Source organism: Drosophila yakuba, chromosome 3L, assembly GCF_016746365.2.
Source record: "Drosophila yakuba strain Tai18E2 chromosome 3L, Prin_Dyak_Tai18E2_2.1, whole genome shotgun sequence".
Classification (NCBI taxonomy): Eukaryota; Metazoa; Arthropoda; class Insecta; order Diptera; family Drosophilidae; genus Drosophila; species Drosophila yakuba.
Genome location: NC_052529.2, coordinates 23,959,214 through 23,967,819, shown reverse-complemented (window position 1 = coordinate 23,967,819; position 8,606 = coordinate 23,959,214). Strand labels below are relative to the sequence as shown.

General features: G+C 41.2%; 1 long non-coding RNA gene across 1 annotated transcript; it reads left to right on the top strand.

The window, feature by feature from the left end:
• Nucleotides 1-235: 235 nt before the first annotated feature.
• LOC120321429 lies at nucleotides 236-8,343 on the top strand. Its single transcript, XR_005561038.1, has 2 exons — nucleotides 236-2,534; nucleotides 8,051-8,343. It is a non-coding gene; the product is annotated as an uncharacterized LOC120321429 (long non-coding RNA).
• The last annotated feature ends 263 nt before the right edge of the window (nucleotides 8,344-8,606 follow it).

Below are 8,606 nucleotides of genomic sequence, written 5' to 3'. Positions count from 1 at the left end.
CGTCCTCTGATTCGACCGCGGTAAGGGCCCACGAAATCCGCACATATGGTGGCCAATGGCTCTTTTGGCACCTGGGTCAGCACCTTTAGGCTTGTACTTTATACAGCTTTCGCATTTCCGCACGAACTTCCATATGTCCCGGTGCATTCCCGGTCAGTGATACCGTGCTCCCACCCTCGCAATCGTCTTCCGACTTCCTGGTGTCCTGCCGTTGGCATGTCGTGGTTCTGGGCCATGACGCGATGCCTCTCCCAGGTTGATACACACAGCTGCATTGACACCAAATTCTCATTCCCTGCCCGGTGTGGAGTGTGTCGGTACAACCGGCCGTGTCCTCCAGATAGTCAGGAAATTTTTGCGGCTCCTGCTTCACCTTTCTTCGCATTTCTTCCGTCCACCTGCATCCCTGCTGCTCGTCCGGGTAGCCTTCGTCCTTAGCTTGACAGATCGTCCGCGACGACGTTCACCTGGCCCTTCCTATACGAAATTGTACCCACCTTATGATTCTTCCGAACGGACTCTCGATGCCATGGCTCTTCAGCCATTTCGCGGTCGTGGGATCCGTTATCACTTTAATGTGCTTACCCTCCAGGTAGGGTCTTAATTTTGAGTTTTTTGCGTTGCCTGCTTTGAAACGCCAGACCTACTGGTATCGTTAGGCTCTCGTTAGGAAATCCCAACCCAGCACACAGCCGCCATTATGTTGTGGAGGACGAGCATTCTCTATCCGAGTCCTATATCTACTTCGATCAGCGATGTGACCTCCCCACACCGTCCATCTGCCATCCGCACTTCTTTCCTAGTGGGTACAGATCGTACCCACTCCAGCCGTTTTATTCCCCTCTTGGGAATTCCCGCTTGTGGCGGGCCCTATGAGTCCGCTCCTAATCGAACCGTTCCCTTTGGGTGTCCAGCGCTTCGAATTCATCCCCAAGGGTCGCATTAGGGTCTGCATGTCCACTTTGTAATCTTTACAAAGTCCATATTTCATTGCTGAGCACTCCACATGTTCCAGAAATTCCAAAAGCTTTTCGTGCCCATCGTAACGAAAGCTTTATTTTCGCACATGATTCGACTTTGCGTAATCTTACGGGGCTGCTGTCGTGATATCCCGACGATCACGCCTGGATTCCCGCCTCTCCCTTCTCTTGCGGCTGCCTTCCCATTGTTAATGTCCGAACTCCTGCCTTTCCGATCCACTAGTGAAGTCGAGGCTCCTCACCAGGCCTTTAACACCCGTGACTTTTACCTCCACGTCCGGTATCCTTCCGTAGTACTTCTCTAACGCCTCCAGTTTGTCGACCGTTTCAGGCTCGTCTGTGTTCTGTTCGATGAATTCGGATAGCGTTTTCCGCATTTCCTAGACCAAACTAGACCAAATTAACGTAATCTGAAACATAACGTATTTGCCGATTGTTACGCCTCCAAATGCCCAGGAGGTCGCTATGTCTGAACTCGAACTTGCCTATATAAAATCAAATTCTTAGAAAACGAGCAAAATGGGCAAAAGATACAAACTGACGTTTTTAACTTTTGTCAGAAATTGTTAAAAAATGAGTTATACTCCACGAATCACAGGAAACACGTTAGAACTTTCTATTAAAATAAATAAATTATACATCCACATAAATTGGATGTTAAGCAACACAAAAATAGTACAACTACACATGTATTAACTACATACATTAAGAACTGCATACTTTGACTTTTATTTTCCACACTTTACTATAATTTATTAATGGGTGTGTATTAACAATCGTATCACGTGCAAAAGTAAGCAAATAATTTGGCGCGAATTGCCTTCTTGCAATCAGCTGTTCAACACTGCACTTTTTTTTATTTATATGATCAATTTTCTTTTAGAAAATAATTTATAAAAGACGATATATTGACATAAAAATTTAGACTTATCTAGCAGAATCTAGCATAGGTAAGCAAGTAAACCTTTGCACAATACATTAAAAATTATCACAATTATTTTTATTTGAAATTATATTATGTTTAAAAATGTTTTTCTTTTTGAAACAAGTTGAGCAGAGGGATTGCTGTTTCGCCACTTGAGGTGCACTATTTGATATAATATTTATGGGATACATAGATATATGGAAAAGGAATCTGAGTTTCGCATAGCAACTGCTTCGCTTTTCTCGGGGATATTGCAAAATCTTGTTGTTTACCCACCTTACTGTAAAACGTTGTGCTGTCCGACCGTTGATTATAACCATTGCCCTCGGCCATATAAGTCTTTACCTGTATTCCCCGCTTCTCGCGACTCACTGCACCGCAGTGCCGCGCATACCGCCCCCGCCGCCCGTTCCACCGACGACGCCTCCGGACACCGCGGCGGTACCAATGCCGCCGGCCCTGCCCCGACGCCCATCTGCTGGCCACTCCTGTCGTCGCAAATGATGATGGTCGCCTGGTTCTGCACCTGAGATCGCCGCGAGGCGTATTTCTTCGGGTTGAGCAGGCTGCAAAGATGGAGGATATGCAAGTTGGATCAATAAAACATATCAATATATATGGAAATAAATGTAAGTTAAAGGCGGGAATATAGAAAAGTGTTATGAAACCCCAATAGAGTACTAACCCACTCTTTATATTCCAAAAGCTTTTTAATATCCATATATTAAATACTATTTATTATTCGATATTCTATAAAACCATACTCCCAGGGCAACCAAATGTCAAGATAATTGGCTGTTAAGGGCAAAGGTTCGAAATGATTCCAATGGCTGAATATGATATTCCTAAAACCGCTGTATGCACACCAATGCCATTTAACCTGAAAATGCCACACAGACCTTCAATAGGTTTATTGACAATATATTACGCGGAGATTCTTCGCAAGAATAAACTTTGCATCTACCTAGGCATTAGTTTTGGCATTACCGAGCACGAAATTAAACCTCCCAGCCAGCGGTGGGCATTATTAAAGATGCCTGCCTCGTTTGTCCCAAATCCAGGCACCCCTTTGAGAACTTCTTAAGAACATTAGAAAAAACCAAACTAGATCGAATCTTCGCGTCACAAAAGCGTCACAAAAGCAACTTCGACATCTTGACAACTGTAGTATGCATTAACAAAGAATATTAAAATAATAAATAAAAAATCATTCATAAAACCTCCACCTTCAAAAAGGCTACCACGGACTATTTTTCAGTACAGGATGCAAGTGAACTTGTAGCCTTCTGATAACTACTGCGATGACCGGCACCGGTTATGAGCCCACAAGCCCAGAACAAGTGGAGCAGAAGCAACATGCGCGAGGGCCACACATCTCTGCGTATCCGAAGAAGTATCACCACGCTGGAAGCGGCCAGCTGATGCGGGACCAAGGAGGACATTATAATTTATGCTTATATAGTATATGTATTATATACTATATTTGAGTATCAATTTGTACAAATTTGTACAATTGGGCGGAACTATTTCTGCCCGAATAGATGTATTGCAAGAAAAGCTATACAAACGATTGTTAGGAAATAGTAAAAAAAAAAGGAAAATATTAAATCATTACAATAGGTTTTCTATATGATTTAGGGATAACGACATAAGTAAAACAGACCATAATAAGAAGAATGCATAATGAATGAATAACAAGATAGAATGTTATAATTAATTTCCCCAGCTAACTACTCACCTAGTGGAAGCAGAACGATCAGATAACCGTTACTCAGCTAGTGGAAGGAGAAATATAAACACTGACCGTTTTTTTAGTTTCTCAGTTATCGTGGGCGTGGCAAAAAGATTTTTGGCAAATCGAAAGAAAGTTACAAGATTAACAAATATGAAAAAAAAATATTAAAACATTTTTTAAAAGTGTGGGCGTGGCAGCTTTGGGCGGTTTGTGGGCTTTAGAGTGGGCGTGTCAAAAAGTTTTTCTGCAGATAGATAGAAATTTGCAATACTAATAAAAAAATATCAAAACATTTTTTTAAAGTGTGGGCGTGGCAGTGGGTGAACAACTCGCGCTGCGCTTTTGTCTCTGAAGTCTGTATGCTAAATCTATACTTTCTAGCTTTTGGTCTCGACGTTTATACGGACATGGCCAGATTTACTCGGCTATTGATCCTGATCAAGAGTATATAAATTTATATATGGTCGGAAATACTTCCTACTGCCTGTTACATACTCCAATAGAACCAAGTATAAATGTAAAGTAGAGTTGTGTATCGTAGTTATCAACGTGCCTGCTATGCGATAGTATGCGAAGTAACATCACCAGAACAAAGGGAGAGGAGGGAGTGGCGTCGATGAAAATCTAGCGAGTGCAAGGCGTATGGAGAGCAGAAAATTGGGATTGTGAAGATAGGGTCGTGAAGTAGTAAAAGAGGGTCGAGGGATCAAGTCCGAGCATAGAAGTCTATGACTACTACTACAAGTCTAACTATATCAATAAACGGGCTTTTATGTCTTACATCTGAGGCTCGATCCGGTTAAATTTGTTGGATACATAAGCTATAATCGTCATCATGTAGTCAGAGGAGAGCGAGTACATGAGCATGAGCGAAGAAGAACAAGAGCAAGGAAGAACGCATGCTTAACACGATCGCAAACGCGCTATGGAAGGGATGTTGGAAAAGGAGAGAATCAACAAAACATAAGTGAAGTGGAAATACAAACTGAAGAAAAAATGAGTAACGAGAGTCTTCAACAAATAATTCAGTTACTAACGCTGAAAATTCAAGCGGACGAAGCCACTGACAGAGAGCGGAATAAAACAACAATTTCAGCTGAAAATTTTGTTTATGTGGCTCCGGACTATGACGGAGAGACTTTTCCTGTGAAGAAGTGGTTCAATAATTTTAAACAAAATGCAGAGCTGTATGACTTGAGCGAACAACAGAAATACGTACAAGCACGTGGAAAGCTTGCAAAAGGTAAAAAACGTATTAACTAGAGAATTTCAGCGTACAATGAGAAGTGCTGACTTACATGCCAAACTGAAAGAGCGAAAGAAGAAGATGGATAAGAGCTCCCACGGGTATATTTTGGTTATGAAAAACAGAGCAGCACGGGAATCGATCGACGAAGAGTCCCTTATTGGATACATTGTGGACGGTTAGATATACCAAGTGAATTTAAATTTAACCTGTACAGCTACAAAGAATTTCACGATCTGAAAGATAAATTTTCCACTACCAACGCAAGTGCATGTCCAATTAAGCCAAGACGTACAGTGGTGGCAAGAAAAACATATAAAATGCCAGCCACCAAAATACTCGTTGCTTTAATAGCGCTTGAGAAAGGATTGCAAGAAGACAGATGCAAAATACTTTAAATGTAAAGGCGTGGGACATATTGCAAGTGTGTGTCCACAAGTATCCAGATCTATGCAGGTGGTTCAGTCTTCAAAACGACATAAAGCGATAAACGTGAACGGAGTTGAAATAAATGGTCTGGTGGACAATGGAGCGAATGTGTCAATCGTTTGCAACTCAGTTTTTAAGAAATTGACTGACGTGAAACTAGAAAAACGTTTCACTGTACTGCGAAGCCTAGGAGCCGTGTACGTCGATAGAGTTGGGGTAAAACAAAAATTTTTTGTTGTTTCGGATAATAATATTGAAGATGACGCGCCTGCTTGGTTTTGACTTCGATCCAAGTTTCGTGTCACATTGGACGAGAAGGGGTTCACTTTCAACAAGCTGTCAGCGCGACCAGACAGCGCGGGACATAATGAGCTAAGTATATACAATATTGTCGAGACCGAAAATAACTTAAGCGTTTCTGAACAGTTGAAGCCGATAATTCGTCTGTTGGTCGACAATTAAAGGCAGCTGAATCTCCAATCGAGTGTCCTTTACAAGTCAACGTCAAGTTTCGCAAGTCAAATGGTCATAGAAAAGAAGGAACGCGGAACAAACAGAATTTTTTATTGATTTCCGTCAGGTGAACAGGATGGTACTTAGAGACAGTTTCCCTGTACCCTTAATTGATGAAGTCCTGGAAAAGCTGCAATGTGCAAAAGTATTCACTATCATGGATCTCGAAAACAGTCTAGTCGTCGCTACACTGCATTAACACCAAAGAGGGTTTATTTGAGTTCTGCAAAGCACCGTTTAGATATTGCAACTTACCTGCCGTGTGTAACCGTTTTGTCAATGCATTTTTTAAAACTTGATAAAGAAGATGTCATGCAGATTTTCGTCGACATATAATCATCCGCTAAACAACAGGAGGAGTGCATATTCAAGTTAAAAAAAGTCCTGGAGACAGCAGCTAAATATGTATGGCGCATACAGTGGAAAAAATGTTCTTTATTGGAAAAGAGGATCCGATTTTGGAGGACGGCCAAATCTGGCCAGGAAAGGAAAAAACTGGCTGTTCAGAAGATTTCCCGACCCCAGAACATAAAGACAGGATTTTTTAGAAAATTTGTAGGAGGGTATGCAGTATAGCCCCACCGCTGACAAACTTGTTACAGAAAGACACGGAGTTTATATTTGAAGCCGAACCAATGAGCGCAATGAACCAGGTAAAGGATATAGTGCGAATGAACCTGTCCTGCAGTTGTATAACAGGGAAGCAACAAACCGAGACTACATACTGATGCTTCTATGAATGGTTGGCAACATATTAATGCAAAGATTCAAGACAAACTATATCTAGTTGCATATTGGAGCAAGAAAACTTCAACAGCAGATGTAAAGCGCCACAGTTGTATTCTAGAAGTTAAAGCTGTGTATTTATCTGTCAAGAAGTTCCGCTATTACCTACTGGGAGTCAAGTTCAAGTTGCTCACCGATTGGGCAGCGTTTTCTCAGACGGCGAAGAAGAAGAAGGATGTACCTAGAGAAGTATCTGAATGGATTCTGAATCTTGAAAATTTCTTATTGCAAATTGAGCATCGTGCAGGAGATAAAATAAAACACGTCGACAGTCTGAGTGGCTATCCGCTGGAAGTTTTCGTAGTAGCGTCGGAGATCTCAGTTCAAATGAAGAAGCTCAGCAGAAAGATGTCTTTGTCCCAGCAGTTCTCAACGCGCTCAAGTCGTTTTGTGTTGACAAGGGAGAAAAGCCACTGCATACTCTTCATGTTGATCATCTCGGACCAATCGATGCCACTTCTAAGCACTATCGGTTTATCTTTGCAGCCGTAAATGCATTTACCAAGTTTGTGTGGTTATTCCCAGCCAAAAGCACTGGAAGCGACAAGGTCGTAAAAAAGTTGCACTAATTGTCAGCCAGTTCGTCTCATAATGGCAGCTTTGGGCGGTTTGTGGGCGTTAGAGTGGGCGTGGCAAAAAGTTTTTTGGCAAATAGAAATTTACAAGACCAATACAAAAATGAAAAAATATAATAAAATTTTTCAAAATTGTGGGCGTGGCAGTTTTGGGCGGTTTGTGGGCGTTAGAGTGGGCGTGGCAGCATGATTCGACAAACTCGCGCTGCGTCTATGTGTCTGGAGTCTGTGTGCTTAATCTCAACTTTCTAGCTGTTGTAGTTCCCGAGATCTCGACGTTCATACGGACGGACAGACGGACGGACAGACGGACGGACAGACGGACGGACAGACGGACGGACAGACGGACGGACAGACGGACGGACAGACGGACGGACAGACAGACGGACATGGCCAGATCGACTCGGCTATTGATCCTGATCAAGAATATACATACTTTATATGGTCGGAAACGCTTTTTCTATTTGTTACATACAATTCATAGAATCTAGTATACACTTTTACTCTGCAAGTAAGGGGTAAAATTAAGCAAAACAATTTTTTATCTCTGCGCTCAATGTTTGCAATTTTAGCGTTAATTCCAAAATACTTTCAATACAGATTTAAATTAAAATAATCGTATCACCACTTTCGTATCTAAAAATTTGGAGTTGAAAGTGGCACCTCACCTCAACTTACCTCGTTAGAGTATAATGGTATTAACGATTTTAGCCAAGTCGAGTCTAACCAAAGACATAAATATTTTTATTTTGATTTTTTTTTTATTTCATCCCTGGCTTGATAAAAAGGCGATGAGAATATGCCTATTTTTCTGGAATTAAACTATAATATTATTCTAATTTGATGTATTTATTTTTTAAGCTATCTCAATTTCTGAATCTGTGGCAAATATGCAATAGTCATCGCGGCTACATAAATAAATCATAAATATTGAGCATTATTGAAGAAATGCACACTAATATGGCATCAGATCGTGGTGGAGGAGGCGGTTCTTGGAGACTACCACCAGATGAAACTTTGCAGGTGCAAGATCCAAAGCAAAAAGATCATGATTTCGATTTGGATGAAGGTCACAATTGGCGAAGTATAATCTTTTCATTGCTTGTTATAAGCTTTGTAGTAGCTGGCATCGTCACTGCTATATATTTATTAGGGTAAGTACCTTTTACTCACTTATTTCTTCATGTAAGTAAGCACTATCGCTGTAGAAAGCGAGAATATTCGTTCCTTTAGATGATTTCGGGATTTGGTTTGGGATAACCAAAGGTTAATAACCAATAAACATTCGTTGCCTATGCGTTTCTACAAATTTAATTCTCCAGCTACCTTTTTATGTATACACCACGAAAGTTTCAGGAGGTTTCTGGACAAGTCTCAATAAAATTCAATTAAAAATAAAAGAGAGAACGCTATAGTC